The sequence below is a fragment of the Sciurus vulgaris genome (assembly GCF_902686455.1).
Source record: "Sciurus vulgaris genome assembly, chromosome: 4".
Classification (NCBI taxonomy): Eukaryota; Metazoa; Chordata; class Mammalia; order Rodentia; family Sciuridae; genus Sciurus; species Sciurus vulgaris.
This window is the reverse complement of record NC_136464.1, coordinates 68885995-68906866: the sequence shown is the minus strand read 5'-3', so window position 1 is coordinate 68906866 and position 20872 is coordinate 68885995. Positions and strand designations below refer to the sequence as shown.

The window sequence follows — 20872 nt, the reverse complement described above, 5'->3', positions numbered from 1 at the left end:
ATGAGTTACACAGAACAACTGGCAGGAGTTTATTAGAAAGAGTGAGAATAAGGACTCACTGTGTAGGCACTGAGCAGATGTCTCCAGAGGCAACGGTATGGCTCTTACAGAATCTGAATTTTTAAGGGTTCAGGTGTCTTTGTTCATGCCTTTTTCTCTCATGCCCACCTTTGTGATTGAAAAACCTTTGTTATTTTGTATAGCCTTCTGCAAATTTTCCTTGTGAGGTTGGTGATGACCTGGTTACAAAAGACTCAAGGGATTATAATTAGCCCCAGCATGGGGGAAAAAATTAACTATGGCTGGGGGAGTTTTGACATACCAATTCCCATTTTCTAGATCTGTGTCTGTTTTGATAAAATTTCTTGTGATTCCCAGTGCTGTTACTTATGGATATGTTTGATGTTGCCTGTTAGCTCCCTTTATCAACCTCCCCACAAACCACCTGCTTATGACTGACTGTCTACCTTACAATATCACCAGCTTTGCTGTGGACCAGAACACAAACCCTACTACAACAGGAGCACAGGGGGATGATGCCCAGGGAACTGAGCCCATAGCCTCCCTGAAAGAATGATGAAAACCAAGGAAAACCCGCAAGGGGCAGTGCAGACTGTTTCTGTCCTGATTCCCTTGGAGACAGAACAACCTAATGAATTGTCTTAAAGCTGCTTTGCTGCATGGCAAATCACTGGGCTGTCACCTCTGAGCTCCCATGTGGAGATGCAGAAGGATGTGGGCACAACACCCTCTACTGGCCTCCTTGCCAGGACCTCCCAGAGCTTCCAGAGTGGCTGCCTCCTTCACTGACCCCACTCCTCAGAATGTTGGCCCCTGGAGCAGCGCAGGGGGACCTTTCAGGGACATTTCCTAGCACAGTTCTCAACATGGGAGAAGGGGTAGTCCTTTCCACAGGATGGGCTGTGAGGAGACCTCTCTTTTAATCACCCCCACCATCTCTTTTTCACTTATCTCTCTCCCCCATAATTGTTCTTATTCTTTTTTTTTTTTTTTTTTTTTTTCAGTGCTGAGGATTGAGCACTTTACCACTGAGCTACATCCCAAGTCCTAATTTTCTTTTTTATTTTAAGACAGGGGCTCACTAAGTTGCTTAGGGTCTCACTGAGTTGCTGAGGCTGGCCTCAAATTTGCAATCCTCCAGATTCAACCTCCTAAACTGCTGGGATTACATCATGCGCCACTGAGTCTGGCTCCCTTAATCTTTTTCTATTGTTCATAGCATTTTTATTTATAAAAGCCAAAGAGTAGAAGCCATTAAATGACCAATTAAAAATAAATTAATCCTTTAGCTTGATCTCTGTCCCCTCCCCCTTTCCCTCCTCTCTCAGTCTCCCCTCCCTTTTCTCTTTCTTCGTCCTCTTTCTCCTCCCAGCGCGCGCGCGCACACATAGACTTGAACTTTTCAACGGACTTGAGGGAGAGAGCTGATTCCTTCTACCCTTAATGTCTACCCACAACCACCACTCACACACCCAAAACATCTAGCCATCTCCATTCTCACATAATGAGTTCATGTTCTCAGCCTTGGAAGAAAAAAATGACATTCTGTAGACATGAGTTTGAATCAAACTATTAGGACTGTCTTCCCAAATGCCAAAACCTCTATCCAGACACCCCTCTGCTGTGCACACAGGCACCTACAGAGTCCCAGCAGCCCTGTTATTGCCCAGGTGATTTCATATTCTCAAATAGCAGCAATTTCAGTAGGCTTTTCTTAAAGAATCCAGAACTTTCCAAGGCATTTTTTTTCAAACTATAGTTTTTCCCCTAAATATATATGTGTTTAAATTTTTTAAGATAAAATTTGGTCATCTTAGTTACAGGAAAGTTAAAACCTGAAATGAGTGGAGAAGTCTGTGCCCCATAAAACAAGCCGGGCAAAACCTTGCATGGTCTCAGAGTGCCATCTAGCGTGCAAATTGAAATTACAGATTCCAAATCTACTGACCTTTCCTGGAAAAGCCACGCAGGGTCCCATAGTACATGCAATCATTGTCCGAGGGGACAGATCAGGTGGTCACAGCATTCTTGTACATGGCGAGTTAAGGAGAATGGGAAGCTCTTGGAGAGTTTATGATGGAAGAATGAGCTGTTTTAACTCCTCTTAATAGGATCCCTCTGGATATTGTATGGAAAACAATACTAACAGCATAAGATGGAAGCTGGAAGAGCCACTGAGAAGATACTGGAAAAATTCAAGCAGGAGCTGATATAGGGCACACAAGGGTAGTGGGAGCAAGATTCTGGATGACAGAATTCCCCAAGGGGCTTGAGATAAGGTGAAAGAGTGAAAAAGAGAAAGGAGCCCAAGTCTGCAGTCAGAACAACTAAAAGAATTATATATTATTTACTGAATTGGAACAGACCAAGTGAATCTCAATTTAAAGTAATCTTATAACTCTGAAAATCAAGTCCTGTTTCCATGGGTTAGGACAGCACTGTTAACTCAAGGCACCTCTCATTTAAATGAGGGCAGATGGTTGCGGAGAAGTGACTGAGACTGTGTAGCTAGTCCCTTGGAAACCCCTCATATACAATTAGATGCTTAGAAGAGTTTGTTTTTTTCCTCAGCAACCATAGCATAGTGCTCAGAAAATAAATGTGTGTCCTTTCACAAAAGTGTGCCCAGCAAAATCAGCCTAGACCACTGCCCAGTCTGTCAGCCTCAGTTCCCCAGACTGCAGGGCATTCAAAGAGGAAACAAACATACAAACCTCAATCATCTTGAAATTCCTACAGCCTCTGAAAGCACTGTAGCTTGTCCCCAAGAAACTGGGTAAGTTGTTGTCAGATTCTTGTCCAGAACACGCGGAGCAATTAGGAATCTCCTCCACTCCATCTGCGTGATTATGATCTCCATGAAGCAGAGGTAGTTCTACCAATGGCAGGCCAGATAAAAAGATGCCCTCCTCTAAGAAGTATCAATCTATTTGAAGTTTCACTGGCCCCACTTACACACATGCGCCAGATGTGAGTCAGGATTGTGTCTCTGGGAAGGAGAGAGACCTCAGAGTTCACTCACTTCCGTGTGGTCTCTGGGATGCCAGAACACGAGATTGCCCAAGGGATAACTCAGGTGTTCGTTTGCTGTGCCTGTGCTAAATTTTCAGATTAAATGATAACCAAGATGGTCCCTTCCCCAAGGTACCTGATGAAAGAGAGGACCAAGAGATGAAAACAGATCTTCTGAACTATGTGATATGATTTTATTTGTGAACTGCGGCCGTGGTATGCACCTGTAATCCCAGCTACTCTGGAGACCAAGGCAGAAGGATCACTTGGACACAGGCGTTCAACACCAACCTGGGCAACCTAGGGATACCCTGTCCCATATACATATATATATTTTAAATGAAAGATGTACTTCATACTCTGTTCAGCACACAACTATTTACTATTACTTTTATTTAAAAAAATGGATTCAATATTTTGTTAAAATGTAAAAGGGGAGGAAAAGAGAAGGCCTCCATCCATTTCCATTTCCCCCAGTAGTGACTAATTCTCCCAGTAACCCAGGGGTTTGAATCTTCTTTTCTGAGTCTTCTGCACCTCACTGGCAGCCTGGTCCTCTACTTCTACCACTACAGTGTCTATTGTACCTCTCCCCATTTGTCTTTGCTGATTCCTATCATGTTCAATGGCTCCCCATTACTCTACAAAACAGGTAAAATCCCCACCCTAACATTCTAGGTCACAGTAAATCTGCAGCCTTCCCATTCTCATCCGACTTCCTTACACCCTCCCATCAGTCAGGCTGGATTCTCACAGATCCCAAAGCCTCCTCCTGCTTCCCTCTTACTTTACCCATGGCCAACATTATTACCTGCCGTTTTAACTGTCAGAGATGCAATCCAGTTTTAAACACTATCTCATCCATGAAAACTTTTATTTCCCAAATTAGATGTGGTGTTTTTCTCCTGAGAACCTGCCTAGAATTTTCTTGATCTGCCTATTTTATTTCATGTCTTCCAGTTATCTTATTAGTTTTCATCTTCTCCCCACTAGATCGTAAATTTCTCAAGGGCACATACTCATTTATGAGAGAAGTTAGAACAGTAATTAAGGACAAGAGTTCCAGATCCAAATTGACTGGGTTTCAATTTGGCTCTGCCACTGGCTGAGTGAAATCTGGCAAGTCACTGAACTTCCTGTACTTCTTTTCTTCATCAGTAGATTTTCTATATTTAAAAGGGTTAATGCCTGTAAATCTGAGGTCAGTGTCTGGCACATAGAATAACAGACTATTAAAATGAGCCTTTCCTCTCTGTTTTGATAGATGCTTAAAGATAATAAATGCCATATTTCAAAGTGAAACACAGGACTTACAAAGAGATGGCAGAAAACCAATTTGGCAATGTCTAGCTGACCATCTACTTCTGACTATAAAAGTGATTAGAGAAATTAAAACAACAATGAAGACAGAGTTTTTTTGTGATGGACAACTGATGTGATCAGTGGAGGAAATGGGGATACCAGTCCTTTTTTGCTCAAATCTACATGAAGCACTCCACTGGTAACATTCAGAGAACTCTTATGCACTCCTGTAGTTGGAGAACTTGGTGGACTGGTGTAAGTCACCTATCTGAGGAATCTGATGCCCAGAATTTGAACTTTTTAGGAGCCAGTGGCATGAATCAAAGGATAGGAGGTTGCTCCTGTCAGTCAGTAGTTTCAGAGTTTGTGAAGACATAGAAGGATGCTTCCTTGGAGAAGTGGTTCATGAGAGAAAGTAGAGAAAGAGCAAGAGAAGCAGTGAGCATTAGTTTGGCTTGAATCCAGACTGAAAGAGTCATCTGTAGGTGGTACGTAGAGCTCAATAAAGATAAGATAAAAGTACCACTGGGCCAGGTGTGGTGTAATCTCAGAGAGCTGGGAGACTGAGGCAGGAGGATTGCAATTTCAAAGTCAGTCTCAGCAACTTAGTGAGACCCTGTCTCAAAATAAAAAGTAAAAAATGACTGGGGATATAGCTCAGTGGTTAAGCAACCCCAGTACAATTCCTAGTATCAAAAATAAATAAATAAATAAATAAATAAATAAATAAATAAATAAATAAATAAATACTACTGAATGGTCATGAGCTGAAGAATGCTTGGAATAAGCAAAAAAGAACACATCAAACTATGTGTGGTGGCACACAGCTGTAACTCCAGTGACTCTGGAGGCTGGTGCAGAAAGATCACAAGTTTGAGGCCAGCCTCAACTATGTAGGAAAGCCCTAAGCAACTTAGCAAGACCTTGTCTCAAAATAATAAATAAAAGATTAAAAAGATCTGGGGATATAGCTCAGAGGTAAAATTACCATGGGTTCAATCCCCAGTACCAAAAACAAAACAAAAAACAAAACACCACATCATCCCAAGGGAACTAGAAGTTGGGAAGCCCCCTCACACACCAGTGGACAGGACACCAGGTGGAGACAGTCCATAAACAATCTACAAAAATCAACCAAAACACCTGCCTTGTACAGAAAGTCCTGCTCACAATAATTCTAGCCAGGTAAGAACTACCTTGTTCCCACCTCCTTTCTGGTTATGCCAACCCCGGGGGCTCAGGAACTATGCTTAGCGACATGGCTGAAAGAGAAAGAAAAGGGGGGAACACAACCACATCCCTTTCTCTAACCATGTTTCACCTTCTCAGTCAGACCTAAGCTCAGAGAAGAGGAGAAACCACAATGTTAAATCAAGGTCAACATTTTTACCATTACACAGGCATGGATGTTTTAATTGCTTGTCTTTTCCAAACATAACCACTGACTTAGAGGGAGAGAGAGAAGCAAAAGCCAAGGTGCTTTATAATTGCATCCCATGAGTCATGCTTATTCAAGGTCATAGTTGACCTACAGTTAAATACTCAAGCAGTGTTAGCTGTTTGTATCACTTCTATTCCCCCTTGTATTTTATAATATCCTGAATATAGGAGGTATTCATTTATCTACTTATCCACTCAGTTATTGAGGTATTGCTGTGTGCCAGTATAGTGGCCAGAAACCAAACATTAAGAGAGGACAATGACACAGCCCTTGTCTCCATAAACACAAGAGGCTAATGAATCAATCCATGATGAGTAACTAGAAAAATGAAAATAAAGAGCGTGACAGTGCTCTGTAGAGTTGCAAAAAGAGTGCCACAGGAATAGAAAAAGAAGTGACTAATGCCTGGGGAAGTGAGGAGATGATACAGAGAAAGAAATTGTTGAGCTGCTGAAGATACATTTAAGTGAACTATTTGTCTCTTACTACCTTAAAAATACTTGAATTTAGGGCACAGGAAATTCAGATGATCCCCACAGTAAAGACCAAGGAAATGCTAGTGGGAAAAAAGCTGAGTATCTCTCTTCCAGCATGCTGGGATTGAGGCTGCTGCTCTCAGATGCAGAGTCATGTGCGGGACCAGGACGAGCCACTGGCTTCTACCACAGAAACAGTCTCACCACCAGGAAACCTCCTGGAGGCTGGAGTTTCAATGATGCCTGGGTAGTACCTCCTTTGGGGCACCCCAAAAATACTCCCCCATTCAACTGCTGAAAATATCACACAGCAGTTTATTGCTTTGCCCTATTCTAAAAGGTCTGGCCCCAGTGAAAACGCAAATACCTCTGAAGAGGGACAGATTATTACATTTACGTTTTAGCATGAAAGAATTCCTAGACTATTTCCTGAAGACAAGATCTGATACAGAAAAGAAAGAAAACACATGACATCCCAGAGTACTAAGGTTGTCCTAGGTTCTCCACACAATAGACTCTAAGACTCTGAGGTTTACATACAGGAGGTTTGCAAGTGAACACTTGAGAGAACAAGAAATGTGAGGTGTGAGAGAAACAAGATGGACAGAGGTAGCACTGAACTGAAGTGCAGATGCAACAGAGGCATCAGTGGATTCCACAGGAAGCTCTAGAACCGGAATAGCCCTTCAGAATTGTTTCAGTGATGCAAGGGGTCCAGACTTTTGTGCCCAACCTCAACCAGTGCCTCTGTTGTGAAGGGGTGTCTGGGGGTACACCATAGTGCAGGCACCATTGAAGTTTTTTATGGTTTGAATGTGAAATGTCCCCCAAAAGAATGTTATGGTTGGGATGTGAGGTGTCCCCAAACACTCATGTGTGAGAAAATGCAAGAAGGTTTAGAGAAGAAATGATTGGGTTATAAAAGCCTTAGCCCAATCAGTGGATTAATGAAAGCAGGTTATGGTGTGGCTGGAGGAGGCGGGTCATTGGGGGGCCTGCCTTTGGGGTATATATTTCACATCTGGCAAATGGAGTCTCTCTGCTTTCTGATAATCATATGAGCTGCTTCCCTCTGCCACACCCTTCCATCATGATGTTTTGCTTCACTTTGGATCCTGAGGAATGGAGCCAGCTGTCTATGGACCAAGACCTCTGAAACCATGAGCCCCTGAATAAACTTTTCCTCCTCTAAAATTGTTTTTGTCAGGTCTTTTAGTCACAGCAGAAAAAAAAAATTGACTAAAACAAAGTTAGAACAGAGAAAATACAAAATTGTGTCTGCAGTTGAACACAAACTTACCCCACACTACCATTTAGCCCATCTCTATTTAAAGTCCCCCCAGTATCAACTGTCCATAATTTCTCTTAGCTCCTAAACATCTAAGTCTCTCCTGGAAAAAACAAGTAAGACATGTTATATACATGTCTTAGCAGTTAACATACTGTCTCAGTTTCTCCACTGAGCACAGAGATCCATCTCATCAGGAGATCAAAGAGAAAATGACTCCAAGATTAAAGTAAGCACGAGATTTTATGGCTCTTCTGCTCATAAGTACCCTTGTGAAGACTGACCCATGACATGCCAGGGAACAGCAGGTGCTCAAAGATACCTTCATACACATCACCAGCATGCCTTTGAGTTATTATTTCTAATCCTATAGGCTGCTGGATGTAATTAGGGAGCTTCATGAGCCAGAAATTCCCATTTTGCATTTTACAGTTTTCTAATGCCAGGAAATCCGCCCAGCCCATGTGCCAAGTCTATTGGGCTTGGAAGAAGCTGATATCCCAAGCCTCCTTTACAGGCAATGTCTGCATCCACATTTTTGCCAAACAACATTTCCTCAGTGCCTACTGTGTGCTAGGAAATGTGCTTGGCACTACAAATAAAGAGATAAGCAATACACAGTACCTGCTTTCTAGGTCCTCAAAAGGTTGTCATAAAAAAGGGATGGAAAGGGCTCAGTGATATCGAATAGGACACTATAGACTTGTTGGACAGGAAACCACTCCCTGGGCCAAGGCAATCTGTTCTCCCAACAATTCACTGAACTCTGCCAAATGATGCTAACATCCAGAGCCAAAATCTCAACCAAAAAAAAGAAAAAAATCATCACCAAATATTGCTAGGGTTCCTCTGAAATAGGGCAAAACTTGAACCCCTCCCTATTAGAAGGGAGTATTTTATGAGTCATACAATTGACTCTATGATGGTAGATTTCCGTTCTCCAAATTATAAAGTAAATTATTCCTTCATGCCAGGCCCTTTCTTCTGAGACCAGGCCAATCCATTGGAGTCTGCCCCAGCTTAAGCAAGAGCGCTGAGATTTGGCAGCATCTGACTAGGAATTCTGCCATGTCTCAAACTCTGGCTCCCCAGGAGAAGGAATCAGGATGTATGGCAGCCTGTTCACCTTCTCTAATTTTCCATCAATAATAAATCTGTAGCTCCAAACAGCATAATTAATGTACACCACACAAAAGGTAATTTTGGACTATTCAAATCACCAAAATTAAATGCTGGGATTGTTTTAAAAAATTTAAAAACTCATTTTCCATGAAAATACATTTCCAGATGTATCATTAAAGAAATGACTGAGTAGCTTTTGTCAGTTATGGATATCAGTGACTGAATTTTAAAAGTATTCATCCAGGGCTGCTCTCTGCTATACAATATGTTAGGCTCACAGTAGGAAATGACACCAGCTGGTTCAGATGAAGCTGAAGACAGAAGGCCACAGAAGCCGGGATGAAATATTTGTACTTGATTCTTTAGTAGGTAAGGAGCTAATATGGCTTTCTGAAGCAAGCAAGAGGCTCAATGAAAGTAAAATTTTTGAAAATGCAAATAATAGAGAGGGTACAGGGTAAAGTAAGGTGAAATCTGGTCAGAGTCCTGATCATGATTTATTTCCAAGGAAAAAGACCTTGGCATACAAAGAGGGATAGAAAGCAAAGCAAAAATAAGTGAAGTAAATCAAAGACAGAATTCAATATATCTAATGCTTTTTCCTAAAATTTTCTTAAGTTCCCATCTCTGCTCTTCCACTAGCTGAGTGACCTAAAGGAAGTTAAGTAGCCAGCCTCTTTAGCTCTAGGTGTCTATATCTGTTAAATGAAAATGCTAATAATGCCTACTGCATAGGACTACTATGTATTAAATAAGATTGGGCAAAAACACAGCAGAATGCCTGCTACATCACAAGTACTGAATAAAACAGTTATTGTCATCATCATCATCAGTAACAATACAAATGAGATACTTTATGCCATTTATATACTATTCATCCTTTTGTAGTCACTACATTCTATAAAGTTCTAGATAGATGGAATATTCAAACAAATTTATTTTATTGAAGAATACCTCTGGAAAGTATAGAAGGAAAGGTAATGGTGATTATCTCGTGGCAGGATCAGAGAGACCAGAGGACTGGGAAATAGAGACAGAAAAGAAAACACAGTTTTTATCATATATTCTTTTTTTCAGCTTTATTTTTTTTCTTGCCAAATTTTTATTGGTGCATTAGAGTTGTACATGATGATGGGATTTGTTATATATTCATACATGCATATCTTATGGTATAATCTTTACCATGTGCATATTACCTATTCATGAGAATAATTATTTAAGAAGGAGTAATCTGTGGCCACAAAGGAAAGGATTTATTTTTTGATAGCTAGATGTTTTAATGGGATGAAGTAATAACCATAAATATAATCAGTTAACATGCACTTCTCATGTGCTTGACACTGCTTTAAGCTTTTTCACATGATCAATTCCCACAAAACCGTATGAAGTTAATGTGATTAGTGTCCCCAAGCACAGATGTTATGTTAGTAGTCTTCCCAAGTTACAGAGATAGCACAGCAAAGTTTAATAACTTATTAAATTTACCCAGCTAATTAGTAGCAGAACCATGACTGGAATTCAAACAGTCTGGCTTCACAATGTACAAATTTATAAATAGAAAGATAGATGATAGATGGATGGATAGATAGATAGATAGATAGATAGATAGATAGATAGATATAGATAGATAGATAGATAGATAGATAGATAGATAGATAGATAGATAGATCGATCTGTATAGGTTTAAGAGACATGCTGACCTAATGCATTATGGAATCTTGAATTGGGTCCAGGAACAGAAAAAGGACAGCCTTTGGAAACTGAGGAAATCCAAATAAAGTCTTTACTTATTAAAGTTGTAAATATTATTCCCATATAAATTCCTTAATTTTGACAAATGGTTACATAAGATGTTCACTTTAGGGGAAGTGGACTGAAGGGTATAGGGGACATCTCTAACTATATTTGCAACTCTTCTGTAAATTTTAAATTATTTTGAAATAAAGTTCTGTATGATGGCAACTGTCAGCATGAGTACAATGTAAGAAAGATGCTCCTGTGTGGGGGAAAAGCTCACTGGTTTTCAAATTCTGGTCTTTTCCCATGTTTGATCAGCCCAACTCCATGGATCAGTGACTAGTCACATCTGAACAACCTATTGATATCCATGATATTTCAGAGGAATTTGCAGATCGAAACTTTTGCAGGAGAAATAATGTAAATCTAACTCATCTTTTAAAAAAATAATAAATATCTCTAGTACCAGAATAAGCTGAAACTACTGATCCCCCTCATATCCAAATTAAATGTCAGGGTCCAAGAGAGAGTAAACAGTAAGTATTTTCCTTGCTTTTCCAAGATGTTGCAATTCCTTTTTAGATGTGTCTACTCTGCACCTGCCAAATGAATTATTGAATATATGAGGGTGAAGCTAAGCCAGAGCTACTGATCAGTGAAATTGGGTGCAACTGGGTGGAAGAGCTACACTGCAGAGAACTCCAGCAAACGGCAACATCGCTCAGGCAACATCACTCAATGGGAGCAGGACTCTGCTGTGAAAACATTATATTACTTGGATACCTGAATGCATAAGGCTCAGGGGAAAGGTTATTTTAGGAGCCTCGTGGAGCCTCGTGAAACTTCTATATGGTGTTGGGTCTGTTGCTCTCCAAAGAAATAAGACTAGAATTTGGAAGAAGGGTAGCATAAATGTGGAACGGGACTTTATTTGTCAAGATGTTACATTGAAACCCACTTCCAGAAAATAAAACCTTGAAGTATTTTGTGATTTGCCCTTTGAGAACTCTCTAACTTCACCATCTTATATTTAGCCAGTAGCATAAGTGGACTCTAGAGGCAAAGCAAATGCCATGAATGTGTGCATAACTCTAAGGTGGCAAATGATAACCTTTGTCAGGGGTTGAATGCTAGGGACTCTCCTCAGCTTCCTATAGCCTGTGGGGTGCTATGGAGATCACAAGCCCCTAGGAAATTTTTTGATTTACAATTGCTCATTTTGCTTTCAAATCAAGACAGATTCATGTTCAAAGTCTCAGAATGCCTGTGAGACTTTCAACAGCAAAATACAAGTTTTTATTTTTATGTGAAGCTAAAGGCTACTTGCTTGTAACCTTCCAGGTCAGTTATGAAAAGGTCTTAAATCAGATTCCCTGAGATAAGAACTTGTGTTTAAAAAAATTTATTTAGGAGGTGTTTTCAACAACAACCAATAAGGGTTTAGGAGAAGCAAGATAGGAAAACAAAAATCATTCAAGGATGGGATTTGTAAGTCCCACAGATGGTAGCTTTAGCCCAGTCCTACAGAACTCAGAAGTGTATGCCATACTTCAGAATGTGTCCTGATTCAAAGCATAGTTGCTGGGCTTTTGAATTAACTGGGTTAGTCACTGGCTAAAGCCACTTGGGTGCTTGTCAATTCCCAGGCATTTCTGAGTGAGCAGGCAAAATAGTGGCAAAAAGAGTCACAGGAGTGGGTCAATAGAGAAAAGGCACACAGAAGCCAAAGAAGGGAGGTACAGAAAGGATGTATGAGGCTCTAGCAGAGTGTCACAAAGTCTGTTGCCATTATAAAATTTGGTATTCCTAAGCTATATGTCACAAAAATTTATTGAAAAACAATTCAATTCAGCATAGCAAGGCTCTCGCTAAGCACATGTGTATTGCTCGAATTCCCAAGTTTCTTATCAGAAGCTTATGATGTTGTGTTGTCTTTATCAGTTTTTAGTTGTTGCTACTTTATTTTGAATCATAAAGTACTATAAGTTTTTATCATTATTATTGATTTAGTTTGTAGTGGTTTACTATGGTTTAGATATGAGGTATTTACCAAAAACTCATGTATGAGACAATACAAGAATGTTCAAGATGTGAAATGATTGAGTTATGAAAGGCTTAACCTAATCAGTTCACTGATCCACTGGTATGGATTAACTGGGTGGTAACTGTAGGCAGATAGGGTGTGGCTGGCGGAGATAAGTTAACGGGGGAATGCCTTTGGGGTTTTTATTTTTTCTCTGTTGCGAGAAGTTGTCTCTGCTTCCTTATTGCCATGTGCCAAGCTACTTTCCTTCTCCACACCGTCTGCCATGATGTTCTGCCTCATCTGAGGACTAGAGCAATGGAGTCAACTGTCTATGGACTGAGACCTCTGAAACCATGAGCATCAAATAAACTTTTCCTCCTCTAAAATTGTTTGTGTCGGGTCTTTTGGTCACAGCAACAAAAAGAAGTTGATTAAAACAGATTGTCTGATTAACCTTATAGTGTATACTAACAGATATTTGTATCAATAGTACTCTGAGTCTATAATTTTCTAATATTTACATTTTTATAAATTGTGTATTCCTCAGGAAGAAGTATATAAATCATATACCTATTGCTTAAGCACACGTATAATTTCCCAAAATGTATTTTTTCAGTCGCACATTAATATCATCCTTATTCAGAAAGTGGGGCTGGAGTAAGGGCATGACACTAAAGGGAGCCCAGGGTTTCTTGCCCCTTGAAGTTTTGGAATCTACTCCTGACATAGATTGTTACCCCTGAGCAGCAGGCTACCAGTTGCAACCATCACTGTCTGCATGAGGGAAAAAGAGATCCACTTGGTCAATAAATCCACGGTTTTGAAAGGGAAGAACTGGATTTTGATAGAATACCACAAGGAACATAAACCCAAAGAGGAACCATAGATACTTCTATTTTCTTTTCCAAACTTTTGTCTACTCAGTCTAAATGAAAAACATATTTCTGAAAAATTCATAAACTAGTAGGACTGGGGTTGTGGCTCAGTGGTAGAGTGATTACCTGGCATGTGTGAGGCACTGGGTCCAATTCTCAGCACCAATTATAAATAAATAAATAAATAAATAAATAAATAAATAAATAAATAAATAAATAAAATGGAGTTCCATCGACAACTAAAAATAAATTTTTTTTAAATCATAAACTAATAAAAAACATCACCTCTCACTCCAATTAAAACATTTGAAGCTATTAAGTTCCATACCAATAATTCATAAATGTTAAGCTGGTGGGAATTTTAGGCTTTACTCATTTAACTTCTTCATTGATCAATAGAAAAACTGAGGCTTCAGATAGGTATGACTTGTTCCAAACATAGTTCTATGTATTTCCGAACCAATAATTCCCATATAACTCAACAAAAATCAACTCAAATATCTTGGCTGTATCTCCACAAAATAAGTCTAATACATGAGAGCTGTGGTTTAAGAACACCATTAACAAGTTCTTAGCATTGAAATTCAACTAAATGCTTTAACTCCATAGGAAGTTTCCAGCATAATTTTCCACTTGCATTCTCATCATTAGTCTAAATTTATCAGTTACACCTGCTATCCCATTTGCTGTTGGCACCTTTTTTTAAAAAATTGGAACTATTCCTTGCCTTAATTTATTCTTCGGAATTTTTATGTATCTATTTCATGGTGTTAGGAATCAAACCCAGGGCCTTGCACAAGTCCTCCACCACTTAAGCTACATCCCCAGCCCTCTTTCAGGATTTTTTTTTTAATGGAACTGTGATGGGCTGACAGATCTGACTCCATGAGAATGTTATAGGCTAGACTCTAAGAGAAATGACTAAACAGACTCCATTTTGCTCTGAGACTCCATGTTATGTAGGAAATAAGCTTCTCCCATGAGAACACCCTGCCTCTGTGCCCATCATCAGTTACTTGGTGTGACATGTTTAATAATATACAATGGTAACTCCTATGTAGTAAAGAATTGCTCTCTTTTGATTCCTATTGCTCCTAAACAATGTACCATGTGAACAGTGATGGTGTGGATGTTAGCAACCATTCTTTACTGTGTACCTAGGTAAGGGTCATTTTGACCCATTTCCCCCTCTGTCAATGATCTCATGATGTTAATGTGTAAGTTCGAATCATAGCAACAGACACTTATGATTAATGTAATTTTTGGTATAAGAACCCCTACAACCCTGTGGTCGGGGCTATTCTCTCAATAGCTATTTTTGAGGCATTGTGTGAGACAGTCAGTCGGCTGGCTTAATAAAGACTCTCAAATTTGGACTTCTCAGTGGTGATCGGTCTGTTCTTAAGTTGCACTCCATAAGAGAACAAGAAGTGAAAGGTGCAATGCATTGAAAACAAAAGAACAAATTTATTTTTATTATAAAATATACAAATTTTATTGTACAGTAAATGTACAAAATAATGACTTTCATTGTGAATACATGCACACAATGCACTTTGACCAAAAATTAAATTTAAAAATCAGATGTTTGTGGGGGGTTGCCTAATACATCTTTCCCTGAGCAAAAACATGTTAGGTTGTGAATTTCTGATGTGTTCCAAGCTGTGGTAATTTATTCAAGTAACTTTTGTCAATCTACTACCTACAGAGTTTCTTGACTACCAAGACAACCCTGGAGCCCCAGCATGACCTATTAAGGGGCCACACCTACCATGTTTGTCCCACTTTAAACAATCCACATTCTTTGAAGAGTTGCTTTCAAATTTAAAACCTCTGCTCCTGCAATCCCTAGATATGCCCACTGCTTTGCAGTATGAAGTCAGAGCAGTGCACAAATGGAACCAGCATGAGATGCTGGTGTCTTACAAATAGGCATTTCTTTAATCAAATCTCATTATCTGCCAGTGATTTGACAAATAGTCCCTATCATCATCCATTTCTTCATCCATAAAATGGGATTTAAATTACCTAGTTAACAAGATTGAGGTTAGGATAATAAATAGTGAATGGAAGTTGCCTTTTAAATTTTAAACATGTGGTAGGTGCTCAAGAGAAGGAGGTCCAAAGGATAATTTAAATGGCAGTGAGTTAGAAAAAGGAAGCACAAAGATTATTGAAATTCTTCCTTTAGTGTGTATTATGGGTACTCGTGACCAGAACCCACCATGGTGGATGTGCTAATAATTCCTGGCACACCCATTCCCATTTTGCTTCACTTTATTTGCCACATTTTAATGGGAATTAACTGTCCACAAATAAATCTGCTCTGTGGTCAGGAGCAGCACCCACTTCAGTCCTACAGATAGTTATATTTAGTCCAAAGGAAACAAAGCAAAAGACTGTGGATCCTACTGCTTATATATTATTGTATAAATCAATAACTACCACCTGGCATGGTGGTACACACCTGTAATCCCAGCAACTTGTGAGGCTGAGTCAGAAGGATTATAGATTCAAAGCCCAGCTGCAGCAACTTAGCAAGGCCCTAAGCAAGTTAGTGAGATCCTGTCTCAAAATAAAACAACAAAGTGATGGGGATGTGGCTCAGTGGTTAAACTCTCCTAGAATCACCTGGCATAAATAAATAACTACTACCAGGATCATGGCATGCCCACTTTTCTATTCTATCTTCAACACTTGGAAAAATAGCCCTGTGATGAGTGCTCAGAAATCTTCTTTAAGTGAATAACAGAAGCCCCACACCACACTAGGGTGAAGCAGAGTGCTTCTTGCAAAGATCCTTCCAGCAGAGAAGGATACTGGGCTTTGGAATCAAACAGAATTTGGTTCAACCCTGACCCTTCCACTTAGTAACTTTGGACTTAATCCAGAGTAAGTAACCTATTCTATACCAGTATACCATACTGCCCTGTTACTTAACCCAGTTACTTAGAAGCAGTGCTCCTCTTATTGTACAGTTAATTAACCTCTTTTACCCTCCATTTCCTTATCTAAAAATTAAAGATAGCTGCCCCTCAGTTTTGTTGTAAAAAAATAGGTAAAATTGTGTATATAAAGTAATCAGTATCACATTGCCCTTGGATTGGTGACTATTATTTTCTTTATTCTCTGCTAAAACCCTACCTTCTCACTATTAAGGAGGATTCATTTTTCTCTTTTTTCTAAGTTATTTTCATTAAAAGTGTGAGCACACTACCTCACAAATCTGTGAGGCAGAACCTTTGCAATTGCAGCTCTCCTGGGCAGTCTCAGCATCATAGACTCCCCACAGGGCTGGAAATCAGGGATGCTGACATTACAAGAAACCTCCTATGATATGTCACAGTCAAGAAAAAATGCCTGGAGCATCTACAGGTATGTATTCCACTAGCTCCATTCAACATTCACCATTAAGTCTATTTAATTAAAAACATCAACATAGGAATTAATGTGCACTGTTATCTATAGACATCAGTGATTTATTAAAGCCATGCATTTTCCTTAGCTCCCATATCCAAAGAATATTTTGTTCTGTATCTCAGGATAAGGCTAATTTCTCTAAAATTCAGAAGTACCTTGGTGATGAATATATGTTTTATAGATAGATAGATAGATGATAGATTATAAATTATTTTCCCAAAGTGGTTTTCCACGGTCGAGATGGCCCCTTAAAGGTGACTATGTTTCAGTTATATTACGATTGAAATGTATAACCACAAGAGTGGGATCCTAAATAGAATAAGTTATATTCTATGTATGTATAATCTGCCAAAATATATTCTCCTCTCATGTATAACTAAAAAGAATAAATTTTAAAAATTTAAAAAGATTGAAGACAAATGGAATGTGCTAAATTCACATTGAATAACCTATTAATAACAATATTAATAATGAAAAACATTTATGCAATACTTACAATATAGTATTGTTATGGTTTAGATATAAGGTGTCCCCCAAAAGCTCATGTGTGAGACAATACAAGAATTTTTAGAATGATTAGATTATGAGGTGTGGCCTGTGGATTTATTCATTGATTTGGATTAACTGGGTAGTAACTGTAAGTAGGTAGGGTTGGCTGAGGACATAGGTCACTAGGGGCATGACTTTGGGGTTTATATTTGGTCTCTGGCAGAGACAACAGCGTCTTGTTACCATGTACTGAGCTGCTTACCTCTGCCTTGCCCTTCCTCCATGATGTTCTCCCTCACCTTAGATCCAAAGCTATGGAGCTGGCTGGCTATGAACTGAGATTTCTGAAACTGTTAACAAAAATAAACTTTTTCTCCTCTAATTCTTCCTGTCAGGTCTTTTGGTCACAGCAACAAAAATGCTGACTAAAACAACTATGGTTTACTTTTTTTTTAATTTTTTTTATTTAAGTCCTCACAACAATCATAGGTTGGTGGTACTATCATCTCCATTTTACTGACAAGGATACTGAAGCAAGGACAACTAAGCAACTCACACAAAGACACATGGTTGAGGTTTGAACTGTGTCCTTTATATCATACTACCTCTCAAAGATCACAGGGGGAAAAAATGAAAATAATCCATCCTAGTTGTGCCTACATGACTCTAAAAAGCCAGTTAAAGAGTAATACAATGTCATCAATTTCACTTAACAGTCAGGGAACGCTTAGTGAGCACATCTACTCTGCCAGGTGCTGCTTGTTTACCATTATTTCTGGTTAATTTCACATTAAATCCTGGCCCTGTTCATTCAGTAGACTGAGCTGCTGTGCAGGCTCACAAAATGGAACACCTGTGTCTGTGAAGCTTTCATTGAGTTCCCTTAGCATTAATTCCATGTAATATTGTTTTTATCTAAAATACACTGAGAAACCATCATAGCCCTCGCCAACCTGCCCAGCATTCCTGGGAGTAGATAAGCTCTGGGTCAGGCATGTCTGTCCAATCCTTTGACTTCAAATGTAATAGAATGAACCAGTGAATGACATCAGTAACAGGAAGCTGCACATCCTTATACTATCAAAAGCTAAACAGTCTTTGGATGATGGCCAATCTGTGAACCTACAAGTGTCAGCAGATGATGAGACCTGGAGAAACATTCCTTTCTGACAAAGATTTCTCCTTCATGTGAATAGAAAATTAGATTCACAGACTTCAGTCTCTGTCTCCTCTGAACACGGAATTCAACACTACCACCTTCTGCATTTTTTTAAAATCTCTATTTTTTTTTCAGTATTACAGTGCTTTAAGATAGGCTGAAAGCCAAGAGGACATCCTCTCTGACTTAGCCACATGGATCCCTGTGGTTCTCCCCTTCATTCAGCTTCCAAGACCTGTGCTGATAGTCTCACCTCCAAGGAGCTAATGGTCTAATGGGAGACATAGACATTGAACAATATAAATAGGTATGGAAAGCAGTTATTGCTTTCAGGAATTCCAGGAGCCACAGAAAATTCTATCAGTGCTGTCATTGTCATATCTATTGGCTTTGCAGATTATTTTAAACTCCTCTATCCCACCACCATCTCCTACATTTTCTCATCCTAGAACAGCTACAAATTTCCCATTTGCCCTCAGTCCTGCCATCTCTACCCTTCTCTAAAATGCTGTGACTCATTTTGTATACAGTTTATCAGAAGGCTCCCTCGTTCTCAACTTCCTGTTGCACTCAGCAAAAATCTCTTATCAGTGCTTTATAAAAAGAAAAATAGGGAGAGAAAGAGAGAGAGAGAGAGCGCCTAAATTGGGGGCACTTATTCACCAAATCACTCCCTGTGGCATCTTAGTGTGGCCATTACAACTCTCTACTGAAGACCAAACTCCCATACAGCTCTTTCCCTACCTCCCTTCTTTCTCCCCTCACCCAACCCCCACTATGGTCACGGTACAGACCTCCAGGCATTGATACAGCTATTTTGAATTTCTCCTTCATCATGTCTTTTTCCTGTGCACAGAATTATTTTTGATATTTCAGGAAATACTTTGGCCCAATCAGTTCCATAAACCTTTATCGAGCATCAACCATATGCTTCACAACTTCAAAGTACAAAGGATAGAGAGATGACTAAGACATAGAATTTGCCTGATATAATGGTAGAAACTGGTATAATGGTAGAAAAAGGTACCTAAGTAGAGTGCAAAACTTTATTCTTTTTTATGGGGGATGGGGTACCAGTGATTGAACTCAGGGGCACTCGACCACTGAGCCACATTCACCACCCTTTTTAGTATTTTATTTAGAGACAGGGTCTTACTGGGTTGCTTAGCACCTCACTTTTGCTGAGGCTGGCTTTGAACTCTTGATCTTCCTGCCTCAGTCTCTCAAGCCACTGGTATTACAGGCATGTGCCACCATACTCTGCCAAAACTTCATTCTTTAAACTACAAAATTTCTTTTAGAAGAAAGGGTAGTTATTAATAATTACTCCAGGAAAGTAGGAATAAACTATAACAGTCTCAAGTTCATCCTACACATAAGCAGATCATTGTATTATATCATAATGAACATTTGGATTGTGTGTAAATGGGACAGGTGAGCAAAGGTAAACACCCAGTTTAATATTGCAAAGGGATCAAGAGAAGACTTCTCAAAGGAGTCTCAAGTCAGCTCTACAAAGACCTCACCTCTCTGTAGTACCCCATGGTATCTTATTCTCCTTTACTAGAAACTCATTTTGACTAAAGCTGACAGGTTGAGAATTCAAGGCTTTTTACAGCCTATTTCATCAAAAAGAAAAGATTCATCCTCTGACCTCAGAAACATTTTCTAAGTATATAGGTATATAGGTAAAAATACACATAATGAAGAATTTTTGTGGTTTATATATTCCTCAGTCTGCAAATTGAGCAATGCAAGCACTTACTGCCTCTTAAATTTTCTTAGTTCCACTAAATGGTAGGGATATTCTGTGAATCCATTCAGATTCTACCAAGTTCTTTCTCAGAATTTTATTGTGTATGTGTGTTGGAGTGATGGGCACCTGTTGCTTGATATTTTTTTTATGAGTGTACCTTTTTCCCCACATCCTTGCCAACATTTATTGTTGCTTGTATTCTTTTTTTTTAATTTTATTTTTATTGTAAATAAATGGGATACATCTTGTTTCTTTGTTCGTACATGAAGTAGCGGCATACCATTTGTCTAATCATACATTTACATAGGGTAATGGTGTTTTATTCATTCTGTTATTTTTTTCCTTCCCCCTCCCACCCCTCCCTTGCTTGATGTTTTTATCCATTATTGATGGGATCCCATCAGCCACTCAAAATTACTCCTCATTCCTAACCACAGGTTCTGTTCATGTCCTCTTGCTCAGTCTCTGAACTTTGTCTACTGCTCTCTCTGAAATTCAGTCATCATCTGAGACTGGAAAAGGGGAGTACAGGCAGGGCTCAAGTATCCTTCTCTGGATCTCATTGGTTTTGAAGTGCTGGCAACTCCTATCAAAACGGGGAGAATGTTTATAATGCTTGGAGTATTCTTACTTACTTTGTGTTCTTCCAAATATTGTCTTGTACATATGGGTCTATGGTGTTGAACCTCGAGACTCAAGGTCTTTTCCTTTGTTATTATGATCTGCCTCATCATTTTTACAATGAAAA

General features: G+C 39.3%; 1 long non-coding RNA gene across 1 annotated transcript in view; it reads right to left on the bottom strand.

The window, feature by feature from the left end:
* Nucleotides 1–20872, bottom strand: part of LOC306660078 — an 89310-nt gene that overhangs the window by 45118 nt on the left and 23320 nt on the right. The window lies entirely within an intron of this gene.